Source organism: Symphalangus syndactylus, chromosome 8 (assembly GCF_028878055.3).
Source record: "Symphalangus syndactylus isolate Jambi chromosome 8, NHGRI_mSymSyn1-v2.1_pri, whole genome shotgun sequence".
NCBI classification, from domain to species: Eukaryota; Metazoa; Chordata; class Mammalia; order Primates; family Hylobatidae; genus Symphalangus; species Symphalangus syndactylus.
In genome coordinates, this window is record NC_072430.2 from 122,076,901 (window position 1) to 122,091,326 (window position 14,426).

The following is a 14,426-nucleotide window of genomic DNA, read 5'->3' on the forward strand; positions in this document are numbered from 1 at the left end:
CCCTCAAAAACACAAATACAGAGGGAGTACAAGAAGGGGACATAGAAAAAGAAAGCAAACATCTAAGTATATTCAGGGATCTCTGTAACATTCAGACACAGAATGTTAGAACTTGGAAGGATCTTAGGCAATATGGTTCAATTCTTGCCAGCTTCACAAGTTGTAGCATTAGCTAGGTGAGCTTGGACATACCATTTACACTCTCCAAGCTTCATTCAGTGACAGAGCCAGGTTTGGGACCCAGATATTCTGATACTTTTCTTCCATGAAGCCTTTCCAATTACATAACCTACAAGTGTGCTCATTCTTTAGCGCAAATGTAGAAAAACAAGCTTTGTGTCCATCAGGGATGAGCAGGGTACCCCCTATTGAAAGTGTTTTTGCCAGACTTAGTTGCTCATGCCTGCAATGCTAGTGACTCAGAGGCTGAGGCAGGAGGATCTCTTGAGGCCAAGAGTTCAGGAAGAGCCTGGGCAACATAGAAAGACCCAAAGTCTAAAATCAATAAATCAATAAACAATAGTCAGGTGTGGTGGGGTGCACCTGGAGTTCCAACTACTTGGGAGGCTAAGGCAGGAGGACTGCTTGAGCCCAAGAGTTTGAGGCTGCAGTGAGCTATGATTATCACTGTACTCCAGCCCAGGTGATGAAACAAACCCTCATCTCTAAAACTAAAATAAAACTAAAGATAAATAAATAAATAAGTGTTTTCAGCACTCACAGCTGCAGCTGTGAATGGTCAGATCAGCTCCAGAGGGCAACTGTGGGAGAGGCCCCAAAGCAATAATAGAGAGTCCACCATCAGTTCTGAAACCACCAAGAAGCAGCAGACCTTTTGGGAGAGATCAGCACTGACACCATCAGTTTTCCTTTTCTAGAGAACTATTTTCTCTCGCAAGCCCTCATCCCTTATCAGGTCCCCAGACCCAACCCCCAGCCTCAGCTCCAGAAAAATGAATCTTTAAAGACCCAACACTTGACCTGGCTGGCTAAGGGGTAGAGTGCTGTTCATTCGTCATGGAAAATTTCCTAAGGAAAAGAAATGCATTTATCTTAATTCTGCCCTTATGTTTATACGATTCTTTTCCTGAGGACTTCTACTCTTAATAGAAAGGAGAGAAAGAGGAAGAAGAGAAAATCTTTGAAGAATATACTTTATAGCCCTATGTACTGGGTCACAGCTGATAAACTAAGCCCCTTCAAAAGGCTTGAGAGCAGAGTAATTTAGATTTCCATTACCTCAAATAACCAGAGCTGTGTGCTCAGACCATTCCCTGGGTGTATTCTCCTTCTTTGGAGGCCACCTATTTCAGCCCATTAGACTTGCCTGAGAGGTTGTCTTGGGGTTACCATTGCTTCCCAGGACTTTAGCTGAACTCTGGGAAAGGCAAGCTGAGGGACTATTGAAAAACAGAGAAATGAAAAACGGAGCTAGTATAAACAACACAAATTTACGTTATACAACTGGCAGAAGTTTGCCAGGGAGGATTTTGAGTGCTGGAATATATTTTTAAATCTCCATGAATAACTTAAGATCTAGGTCAAACCAGGGCAGAATGAAATAAAAATAAAGAAAATAAAATGAGAGAGATACTGATTTGATTCATTCTCCCATCTGTGAATACCCTGAGATGTAGGCTAAGGAGAAATGCTTGTTAATTCGTGCAAGGGAATTTTTTCTCTGGTTTACTGTGTTATCCTTCCTTTTGGCCTTTGTCACTCAGTTCCAAACATCACAGTACACTGATGCCTTAAACCTGCTTTGCAAATGCTCATGTCTAGTATTTTGCTTTCTTCTTTAAGCTCAAACCTTTGAGTTCTCAGGCCTTCCATCAGCTTCATGAAATGCACCCCAGCATTGCTCTCTTGATCTGTCTGCCCTCTCCTCAACCCTACCCCTCTAACACCTTAGCCTTCTAGCCACCTAGAGTCAGTCCCAGGTGGAGTTCTGAAGACACAGGTCAAATCTGCCTTTTGAGCTTTCAGACTTCTCCAGCCCTGTCTCCTTTTCTTCCAGGAATCTAATGACCATACGGTATCCCATATCCATGCACAAATCACCAGCATTTTCTTGGACAAAATTACCTTTCTCAGAATCCAGGGCTTAGCAGTCTGGAATTATCTGTATCTGCTTCCCTCAGAAATCCTGGTAATAGGTAAGAATTTGAAAACAGTAAATTTAGGCCAAGTTGTTAGTACCTGAAAACTGACCTCATAGGTGAGCTAATTGGGCACTAATAACAATGCAATTTTTTATTTCATTCTGTCTCATTCTATTTTCACAGTCACCCTGTGAGGAGGCATATACAGCTATATTACAGATAGCTGAGGTCTCAGTTAGGGGCAAGACTTGTCTAAGGGGATGACAAAAGCTTCTCATCCCACTCAGAGTGAAACTAATCTCCTTAGCATGGCCTTCAAGGCCTCTCATGGTCTGCCCTGTCTTTCCCTCTCATCTCATTTTCCATGACTCTCTGACTCTTATTTTCATATTTTCTGCTAAAGTATAATTTTCAAAAGTTTAAAAACATCACTTTCATAAAAGTATAAATTGAACTCATTAATTAATGAGAGAATTAGTAACCTGTTAATATTGTTACAAAAAAGAATTTGAAGAACAAAGTATGTAGGGTGACAGAAATGTTGGCGTGAATTTACTAATAGATGCACAACTGGCTAAAATCCAATAGGAAAACTAAGTATAATGTTTGGAGCAATAAAATTGATAAGCCTTTTAGCTAGAATAATCAAAAAAAGAAAAAAAAAAGAAAGAAGTCTCAAATTATAAAGTCAGAATGGAAGAAGAGACATCATTACCAACCTTACATAAATAAAAAAAATTTATAAGGGAATGCTATGAACAACTACATACCAATGAATTAGATAACGTACCTGAATTAGATAATTTTTAGAAGACACAAATTACAGAAAATTCCTCAAGAAATATAGAAATAATGAATAAATCTTTAACAAGTAAAACAATTGCATTAGTAAGTTTAAAACTCAGCAAACATGCAAAGAAAAATTGATACTAATACTTCAGAAACCCAAAAAACACAAGAGCAAGGAACGCTTCTCACCTCAATATCTGAAGTCAGCATTACTGGGTCATCATACAAAGTGATACCATAAGAAAACAAAATGTCAGATCATTACCCCTTATTAATAGACCCAAAAGTACTCAACAAAGCACAAGCAAATTCAATAAAACAACATATAAATATATATATACACTAAAACAAAGTGAGACTTATCCTAGAAATGCAAGGTTTGTTTAACACCAAAAAATTACTTAATGGAATATACCATACTAATAGAAGAAACAGCAAAGCATTTTCTTATGTCCTTTCTCAATGGACACAGAAGAAAACTGACAAAAGCCCAATGCCCATTTAAGATAAAAATGCTCAACAAACTAGAACTAGAAAAGGCCTTTCTCAGCCTGATAAAGATCATTATGGAAATCCCACAGCTAATATCATACTTAATAATAAAAGACTGAATGCTCTCCCCATAAGATCAGGATTAAGATGAGAATGTACACTCATCTCCTATGCAACATTATAAGGGAGGGTCTAGTCAGGGCAATTATTTCAGAAAAAGAAGTGAAGATGAAAGTCAAAGGTTAAAAAGGAAAAAGTAAAACTATCTCCATTTGCAGATGGCAAGATTTTGTATATAGAAACTATTTACAATTTCACTAAAAAACTATTAAAACTGGTAAATGAGTTGAGCAAGTTTGCAGAATACAAGATCAATATGCTAAAATAACCTGTGTTTCTATGCATCTGCAGTAAAATTTCAAAAATGAAATTAAGAAATCAATTTTGTTTATAATAATATTAAAGAGAACAAAATACTTAGGAATACATTTAATAAAATATACACCAACATCATTGAAGGAAATTAAAGATTTGATGAATAGAAAGATAGTCCATGTTCATGGATCAGATGACTTCATATTTTTTAAGATGAGTATGCTTCCCAATTTAACCTACAAGTACAAAACTATCCCAATCAAGTTGGCAGCTGCTTCTTTGTAGAAATCACTAATTGGTCCTTAAATTCATTTAGAAATGCAAAAGACCCCAAAAATATAAAACAATCTTGAAAAACAACAATAAAGTTAGATAACTCAAACTTTCCAGTTTCAAAATTTACTACAAATCTATAGTAACCAAGAAAGTGTGGTACTGACACAAGGCTAGATGTATAGATCAATGAAACAAAATTGAGAGTGCATAAATAAACCATATTTTGATGATCAGTTGATGTTCAACAAAAGTGCAATGACAATTTAATGAAGAAAGAATACTCTTTTTAACAAATTGTGGAGGGACATCTGGACATCCACATACAAAAGAAAAAATTTGGATCTCTACCACATAACATATACAGACATAAACTCAAAATAAATCATAAACCTAAATGTAAGAGCTAAAACACAAAAACTCTTAGAAGAAAACAGAAAAATAAATCTTTGTGGCTTTAGGTCAAGCAATGGTGTCTTTGATATAACATCAAAAGCACAGGCAACAAAAGAAATAATATAAATTGGATTTAAAATTAAAAACTCTTAGTTTGCAAATAATACCATCAAGAAGTGAAAAAGACAAACCTCATAATGGGACAAAATAGTTACCTATACAAAAAAATACAAAAATATAGTTATCTATACAATTGAATATTACTTGGCAATAAAGAATGAAGTATTGATACATGTTATAGCATAGATGAACCTTGAAACCATTATGCTAAGTGACGGAAGTCAGTTTTGAAAGACTGTATGCTGTATGTTTACATTTACATAAAATTTTCAGAATAAGCAAATCTATAGAAACAGAGAGTAGATTAGTGGTTGCCTAGGGCTTGGGAGATGGGGAAAGCAAAACATGAAAAAGAATGAGAAGGAGCTGCTAATAGGGATGGGGTTTCTTTGTAGGGATGAGGAGGAGCAATAAAATGGTCTAAAATTAGATTGTTGTGCTGTTTGTACAAGCTTGTGCACATACTGAACAAAACTGAATTGTAAGCTTTAAATGGATGAATTGTATGGTATAAGAACCATATTTCAATAGAGCTGCTTAAAATGTATTGTTTGGGACTATCTTTTCTACAGGGTAGAATTCAGTCACATCTCTATTAGACAAAATTCATTGTATTTCTTTAAGGAGGATCATTTGCATTACTGTCAGTTTTCCATAAGTAAAATAACTTAGAAAATAGAAATTCAGTTAAAGAGAAACATCTCAATATAATCAGATATCCCCAGAGGATACCCTAGACAATGCTCAGCTCTCTACTGAATGGATACTCAGGTATCTCTTGCCCATTTCCAAGTCCTGCAATTTCCCTAGAAAAATGTGAAGCTTGTTCTAACCACAGGACCTATACCAGTTCTATCCCCTCTACTTCAAGCACTCTTCATACATATATTTACCTGACTCATTCCCCTTTTTCATTCTGGTCTCTGCTCAACTGTTAGCCTGTTATTAAGAGCTTCCCTAATCACATGTATTAGTTATGTTTAACACATTGTCCCACAAAGCTGTGGCTTTAAACAACAAATATTATCTCAGAGTTTCTCTAGGTCAGGAATCCAGGATTATCTTACCTGTGTGGTTCTGGTTCAGGATCTTTCCTTCCACCGCAGTCAGAAGGTTGGTAGGGGCTGTAATCATCTGAAGGTCTGACTGGGGCTGGAGAATCTGTTTCCTAGATAGCTCCTTTACATGGCTGTTGGCAGGAGGCCTCCATTCCTTGCTACATGAACCTCTTTATAAACTGCTTGAGTATCCTCACAACATGACAGCTAACTTCCCCAGAGAAGACAATCCAAAAACAGGAGGAGGAAGACACAGTGGCTTTATTATCCAGCCTGAAAGCCATATATCATCACTTCTACTTTATTCTATTTGCTAGAAGAAGTCACTAAGCCAAGCCCACACTCAAGGGGAGGTAGCTTAGGCTGCACCTTTTGAAGAGAGGGTGAAAGAGTTTGTGGACCTATTTTAAAGCACTATAACACATCCCTACACAAACACATCTCCTTGCCTGGTACTTTCTACTGCCTTATTTGATTTTTGCTTCCTTCATAACACTGGTATTATTATATTACATATGTATGTGTGACTCATTGCTTTCCCCACCACAATATAAGATCAATAAAAATATAGCATTATTTCACACCGAATACTCAGCACTTATAATAGTACAAGACATATTCAATGACTGTTTTGTTTCCTAATTAAATGAACATATGGATGAAGTTATAAATTACAGGAGCAGAACCAGGCTTGGAAACTAGGTACAATGACTCCTAACCTATACTATTTCCCAGTATTTTACCTTAGCGGAATTCTAATGGTTGAATGCACCTCAACAGTGATTCTGCGTGAGGAAAGGGATCTTCCCAGCCCTCCATGACATCACTCAATTGAGACCTCTTCCACACTTCACAGATCTAAAACAAACCCTGCTGACCAAAATTCAAGAAAGTCTTTGATCCATATGCACAAACAAAAACCCTCTCATCTTTTAAGAGTCTGCATAGGGCCTTGGAAGGGTGGGATATGTCTGATACCCCCACATTTTCTCCCCTCTTTGTAAAGAAAAAGTTAAATAGCACTGAAGCAGCCTGGAGCCCAGGGTTTAATACAAGTATTGCAACTGGGTTTAGGAGTAAGAGACCTTGAATGCTACCGCGCTTGTTCACTCCTGTTTATTCAGGATTTAGCAGCATTTCTGAAACCAAATATTGATGCCCCTTGGCTCTGGAGAACAAGGAAATCCACACACAATTAGGAAACAGATGGTAATGGAAAGTACACAGGTTTGGGAATTCAGATACTTTGTATCTATCACCAATTTGCTGAAAATATTATTTTTCATACCTGTAAAATGGTAGGGTGTGGCTGAGGAGAGTATAGACAATTTCAAATTCCTATTCAGGTTCTACTGTTTTGTAAGTTCGGACATGTCTTAGCATCCTTTGGATAGTCTTTGCCAGTTTCTTTCCAGATATTTCAACAACAATCAGCATGAGACTCACTTGTATGTTTCTCTCCCTTCTCTAGCAGCCTTCAGATTCTAGGAAGATGATGTGTATAAAAGAAAAAAAAAAGCCATTTCTCAATGATCTTTTTAGTACAAAGAAAAGTGATGGGAGACATTTAAGACAAACTGCCCACTTCCCGCACAATATGAGGCAAAACACCAACTTCAGGAGACTGGAGAATGGAAGTCTTAGCTCCTCCCTATCACCTCTCAGCCAGTGGGAAGTCAGAAAGAATGGTGACTCCTCACGCTTACAGAAGGCAGTGTTATTTCAACGACTATGGTGAGTTCCCCAGCTCTCAGCAAGGGTACTATCTCACCACACCCCTTGGTGCCCTCAATGGAGCTTCTCGATCAACACCAAAGGAGACGTGGTCTTTAGGGAAACTCCAAGCCTCAGGAACTACCTCATTAAACCGGTGTCTTAGCTGAAGAGACAGTGGTGGGGGTGAAGTGGCAACAAGATGTTCATATGTGCCCTCTGATTACTTTACAGGGGGAAATTGTCTTATAACTTTCCACCTGAGTGTCTGCCTCTGCATAGCCATGGAGCAGTGCCCTGGAAACAGTAACAGTGTCAATAACAATGAGAACAACACCCACTCTGTTTAAGCCCTAGCCCCAGGCAACCTCCTTACCTGATGTGACACCAGAAGGAAAGGACATGGCATTTTCTCCCTTGGGAATGTCTGGGAAATCCTATCCTTGCTTGGGTCTTGGGCTGCCACATTTCAATCAAAAGCAAAATGGAGAAAGAAGAATTTAAAAAGTTATTGGGAAGCAAGGAGTAAGTGAAAGGAGAGAAAACTCAGTTTTTTTGCTTTACGGCCTGTGATATATGCAAGCTAACCAATTAAAGAATGTCAGAGCTAGAAACGTTCTCAGAGATTTAGTTCAATGTCCTCCCGTTTTAGATGAAGAAATGCCACAGACAGGTGAAGGAATTCATTCACAATCTCATGGTATGAGGATCACTTGATGGTTAGGAGTTATGGTTGCAGACAGAAATGAACGGGCCTGAAGAATGGAAGAAACAGGTGAGAAAGCCAAGATGCTGATTTCTATTGAGTTTTAGAAACCATGATCAATAGTATTAGTGACTCTTAAGGAGGGCGATAAAAGGGACAGAGTCCAGGATGTTCCCAGATTTCCAGCATGGGAGACTGGTTACATCTTGGTGACATGTATTAAGATGGGAGATACCAGAAAGGAAACAGGTCAAGAGTTTGAGACTGTGTGCCTTACTTGAGAAGGAGATTCAGTTGCAACATCCAATAATCAATTAGGGTTAGAACCCAGGAGAGAGGTTCCGATTTGAGAGACAACATGTACTGTGGGTGACAATCAAAGCCATGGGAATGGATGAGGTCTTTGAGAAAGAATTTGTAAAAGGGAGTGGAGAACAGAGCATCTGAAAGAGATGGGTGCTTGAGAGGCAGAGAGAGAAAAAAGAAATGGGGAAACTGAGGAGTGGCCACTTGGGTTGGGGGTAGAACCTGGAATAGGGGTGTGGGAGTCAAGAATAGCGTGCTGCAGAATCTAGGGTCCATGGAGCCCACATGTGCTTAGCCAGGCTCTCAGACCTTTTGCTCTTTCCTGGACAGGATGAGGCAGGAAAGTCTCTGACATATTTGCTCTGATTTGCTCTCCTGCATGTCCCAATATGAAGTTTTGAGGCTCCTGAAGCAAAGTCAGTGTTCTCAGATACAACCCAGAGTGAATGCCTCTAGAATCAGCCTCTGCTAAGAGATTTCTCAAATGCTCCATATAGCCCATTCATACTGTCCTCCATTGAGGGTCTGGTGTGCAGATGTGTCTCTTTAGATAAGGGTGCTGCTCCTTCGATATCTGTTAAATCACAATGACTTGGACTGTCTCTTGTTTAAAAGACTCAGAACTGTGCAGAAAAGATGAGAGGAAGAGAGAAGAGAGGAAAAAGAGTAAGGAAGAGCACGGAAAAAAAAAGCAGTTAAAACAAACATCTAAATAGAAGTCTCTGTGCTTTCAAAGCTTTGATTTCTCAAGCAAAACATTTCTTAAGTGAAAAAGCCACCCCTTATTCATTTTTTATTTTTACCTTTCTAGTGTTTGGTGTAAAGTAGGAACATAAATCATGTCCCATGAATTCATTCAAAAGTCCTAATGCTATCTCAAAAACCCAGCACAAAATGCCCAAGCATTCAATATAACAGGGTTTGAGACCCAATGTGCTGCTCCTTCATGCTTCTCCTGAGAGCGATTTTCCTTGGTTACCCTCATCCTCCCTTTCATTGGCTTCCCCAAGCTCTGGCTTCTCCAAAGCATTTGAAGAATTAGTAGTCATTCTTCATGCTACCTGTTCATTTTTTTCAAAATAAAAAGTTGTACAAAGTATGCAGAAAAGCACAAAAATATGCATTGGTCTTAAGAAGCCAGGGCTGTCCCAACATATTACTCCCATTATTTTCCACTGTGGGTTCCCAGATGGGTTGGATGGTGCTCATGATTCTTCAGCTTATTTCATGCCTTATGCAGCCAGCTCCTCTGGAGGTATGGAAAATGAGAGAGCCCAGTCTGGAACCTCAGACCTTCAGACTGCCAAGGGCTGGTAGGATTTCCCCAGCATCCAATCTTCATCCTTATAAGGGTCTGCTCTGCCAAGGACCCATTCTCTTGATTTCAGCTCAATGATCTTGTCTGCCTTGGCAGGGCCTGCTCACCACAAGCTTGGATGTCATGGAATTTTGGGGAAGAAAGAGGATTAAATACTTCTCCATGTTACTTCTTGCTCTCCCTAAAACAGTTGACTGGACTCTAACACTTGGTTTGGGGAAGAATTTTACCCCGAAGCCATCTGGCAAGGCAGAAGACATGTCTTTTTATATTCTGCTTTCCTTGGGAGTAATAGACCAAGAGAGATTCATATTTGTCTCACAAAGAGGAGGTGACCGTGGTTTCTGGAGACACCTTGTTTTAAGGCAGTTGAGTCAAGAGGAAAGAGGCTGGAAAAGCAGGATGCTTACTCTACCTCCACCCCCTCACTCCCCTGGGAACTTGTCTATGGTCAAATCCCTAAAGACTCCCTTTTCACATTGATAAATCAGGGGCAAGAACCACACAGCTCACCCCAATTTAGTAAGGCCAAAACAAGAGAGTGGTAGTGAGCATTTGAGAAGCACTGACATGGAAATTATAAACAATGAAGCCCTCTATAAACAGGCTCTTGGCTGAGTTTTAGAGGTGGATTTCTTCATCTAGTTTGGGGCATGTCAGTTCATCCATATAACTCCTGCACAAATCTGATCCAAAGTGTGCAACTGGATTCTTTCTGCATCTCCTTCCCTCACCTTGCTCATTCCTACAGGACACAGTATATTTCAGCACATAACTGCACATCAAATAAAATTGACCTGGGAGGGGTGGCAGCTAACCAGAATTTGAGTTCTTGTTCAGCGACATGGAATGTATGAAGCAAGGGCCTGGCCAAACAGCTTTATATAATACTACCGAGTAAAGTAGGGTAGCACCAACAAAGAATTCGAGTAAGCCTTTGGAGCTTCTTGTCCTGATCAAGTTCACCTGTAGTGGGGAGAGAACACCCATTCATGGATCACTCAGGTGGTGACAAGGAGACGAGGTAATGCCTTTACTTTCACAGCATATGAGTGGCCTCTCTGGGCTGTGGGCCAAAGCTGCCATGGCCTGGAGGCAAGTCCTGCCATCTTGAAAGTGCCCCCATATCACCCTTCCACATTCCTTTTGTTTTTGTAAATATATGTCTGTCTATATAATCTCCCCCTCTATCCTGGCAGGAAACTCATTTTGTAATGGAACAAAATCAGTCAGCTAGAGTGTCCACTAAATCGCTATTGAGATATACAAAGGGGCTGGGTTGATATTTGATGTATAATAAAGAAAGTGGCCCTGAAGACGAGTCTGGGCTGAGAGGAAAACAGATCAGCACCCTGAGACCTGGGAGGCACAAGCATGACGAATTCCTACCTTCTGTCTTGGTACAGTGTCAACCAAATGTGTCTTTCCACTTTACATCTCAAAACTCAGGTAATGGGGTAGGAAAGCTTAGTGTAACTGAGACAGAATTGAGGACAATGAAGTCTGCTGGCCTGGCTTTCTGCTGTAATAACTGGATATTCATCTCAGCTAAGCCACTTCAGACAATAAAGGAGGGGTCTCAGGATGTCAAATAATTAGGACTAGGCCTTTATGCCTCACTGTGTAACACAGAGCAAGTCACTGCTCTCTGGAATTTTTCATCTGCAAAATTATATTACAGCTAAGAACTGACCTACCAGAGGGCAAGAGCCCTTTAACACCCTGGTATTGCATTAGGGTGGCTCAACCCACGGGTCATGAGGCATAACTCTCTGGCCATGGAGCGTCGTTTGTGTGGCTAGAATTTCCTACTGTGCCCCCAGCCCAATGCCAGGAAATCTCTCCTCTGTTTTTTTATTGATCTTTTGTTCGTATGTGTTTTGTTCTTCTTTTCTTTGTAGGCTATGAGAAATTGAAGTAAAAGAGGAGGGCTAGGGATCTAGTAGGAACTGGATTTCAGTTTTGAATCTGAGCACTTGGTGACATGAGATAGGGTGTTGATAGGTTCACCCATCACCTAACAGCAGAGCAGGGAGAAGATAAGATGGGATGTCAAGCACAAGAATAGATTTCTGAAGGGTCCCAGGACCCATGCAGACGGGCGAGACCCACACAGATCCCTACAGTAACTTAGGAGCTGGCACAAGGCAGTGAATTTAAGGGCAGTCGGTCCTTCACTCTAGGTATGTCTCTTTATGGCTTGGCAGCCAGGTGTATGCCAGCTTTTCAGGGGCAGGCACTGAAAGCTGTTGTGGGAAGCACAGCTGGCAGACCCTCCAGATTCTCAAAATTTCACCACTGTCCCTGGTATGTTGGCTAGGCCTGCCTCACTCCTTTCCCTCTTACTAACTCTCAGGAAAGGGATGCCAACCTGTCTGCTTTGTCTGGGAGACTTCCGCTGTGTTTCTGAGAAATACTGGCTATTGAGAATACCTTCCGGCCTCTGGTCCTCCCCAGTTCAATCAGCCACAGACAGGGCACTTGTTCCCTCCTTGCACCTTGACAGACAATCCACGCACCTGCCTCCTCACTCCTCGCTCTCAATGCTTACCCAGTCTAGGCTGGAGCCCACCTGAAATGGGGAGGGCCAGGACAACTCTCTTCAGAAGCAAGGGATATGGGTGACTTTGTAATGTCTGAGGCTTTGGGTTTCTGAAAATGTCACTGTGTTTTTGCTGAGTCATGGCCAGTTTTCCTGATCCCCATTTTTCCTCTTACTGCTTTTGCCCCCTTTGTCTGGTCCTCATTCCTTGGAACTCAGATATCACAAAATGTCTCCTGGGAATAGATGCACTGAGGCACTGCTACTCTCTTTCTCTCTCTCTCCCTATCTCTCTCTCTCTCACACACACCCACACATACACACCCACACATACACACACACACACAGAGAAAACCTCATGAAATCTACAGGAAAAAGTATTAGTTTGGTGCAAAAGTAATTTGTGATTTTTGCCATTCCTTTCAATGGCAAAAAACACCATTACTTTTGCACCAACCTAATATTTGGCATTCAGTTACTTCTCAAGCGACTGATTGCCTAATCTCTTTTCCTTTAAAAAAATTTATGTTCTATCTGTAGAAAACAATATATAGTTTTGTTTTTTAAATTATTCAAACTGAAAAGTACAGAAAAGTTTAAAAAATCACGCTAGTATTCCATCATTAAGACCACCCTTGTGACTTTTATGTAAGAATTGTTCCTGTGATCTCTCAATGTATACTGATAGGCATAACTTTCTAAAAATGAGATCTTACTGCTGTTTACTTTTTAAAATCAAAAGTATTAAGTTTGCCTGAATTTAGACTAAGAAAAAGATTATTAGGAACCTTTAAAAATTCCTAATATAAAAAATGTCGCTTTAACACATGAAATATTTATTCCTAAAAGGATTCTTTTTGTTTGGGGTAGGGGGAGGAGTTGCAAAACTTTCAGGTACAGGAATCCTGATATTTTTTAACTCATTTATTTTAGACCCTGGCTTTTAGGGCCATGGCTTGTATTTTACACCTGTTTTGAAGCTATGTTCTTCAAAAATAAAATTAGAACTCACCAGGTGTTTTAATTATAACTTACAGTCCTGCTTCAACACTTTTGCATCGTGCTTGCTATCTACGTAACACTAAGAATCCCCCTCCACTGGGACAACCATCTAGAAAGGGGGAAGACAAAGAGAGGTTAAGGAAGAGACTGAGAGGATCAGATCTCTAGAGAAAATCCATTTGAAGCAAGGTAGACTGGCTTTCTGCCTAATTCCCCCTTTCTTTTAGCAATAACAGTTTAATAATTAGCTTTAGCCAGATTTCTAGATAATTAATCCTCCCACCACAACCTGCCCTACACCATTGTGACTTGGAAAAAAAATTAACCCCATTTTAATGGTACTGATCTACTTACATATGTTCTTATAAAACTGCTTTAAAAATCCAGTATAAGTAAGTGTAACGCTTAGAAAGCTGTGGGGCATGTTTCAGTAACAAAGCATTACTGAATTCAAAACAGCATGGGTATACTGGTATTCCAACCTGTACTCACATCTCTTCTAACATTTTAGGATGTGCCATAGGATAGGTCAAGGTTGCTTATTAAACTTTCAATCTTCTCCTGTTCTTTGGCATCCCAAACTCCCTGACCCCTCATACTTCCTACCCAAGAAGAACTTGCCCTTCCATCCACAGCATTTTATCCCGCCATGTTGGTCCCTCAATCTTCCCCCCTCCTTTTCTCCCCTTCCAGTGTGCTCCGCAGTAGTCAGGAGCCTGGGCGCTTGCAGCTCCCGCTCAGGAATGCGCTTGCCTTGCTTTCATCCTTTCTCTTATCAGAGAGGAGTGGGGAAGAGAGAAGAAGAGCAAATATGCCATAAGAGAGGAAAGGCAGGGTCTGTCAGCTCCACTCTGCTGATGATTGGTGTCATGTTGCACTGGCTTTGTGGCTGGGCCCTTGTGAAAGGTGTGAATAGTGGTGGGGTGGGGGACAGATTGCTTGAAATTTACCATCTCTCTCCCGTTGGTTTTGTTGGTTTCTCTACTCCCAGAAGCAGAGGAAAAAGAGGGGGAAGTTAAATATGTGGTGATGATACTACCTGTTAATCAGTGTCTCCAAATATCCTCCAGAGCAGACTTTCTCAGCATTGGCCAGCATGAAACGAGGGTCTTTTTAAGATCATTTTCTTTCCTGGATCGAAGTTTCTTTGTTTGTGATTCTGAGTTCCGTTCCTGCGTGTCTCTGTGGTAGGGCCTTGAATGGAGGACTAGAAGGAGAAGAATAAGAAGAAAAG

General features: G+C 40.3%; 1 long non-coding RNA gene across 4 annotated transcripts in view; it reads right to left on the reverse strand.

The window, feature by feature from the left end:
• Positions 1-6,638: 6,638 nt before the first annotated feature.
• The window catches only part of LOC129488411 (uncharacterized), a 127,441-nt gene continuing 119,653 nt past the window's right edge, over positions 6,639-14,426 (reverse strand). For 2 of the 4 annotated variants that reach the window (XR_008659654.2, XR_010122223.1), the window contains 3 exons: positions 14,232-14,399; positions 7,695-7,777; positions 6,639-7,089 (listed from right to left, as the gene is read on the reverse strand). This is a non-coding gene — a long non-coding RNA (uncharacterized lncRNA). Of the gene's footprint in view, positions 7,090-7,694; positions 7,778-13,202; positions 13,302-14,231; positions 14,400-14,426 lie in introns of all 4 variants that reach the window. The other 2 variants (XR_010122224.1, XR_008659655.2) reach the window with 2 other exon arrangements.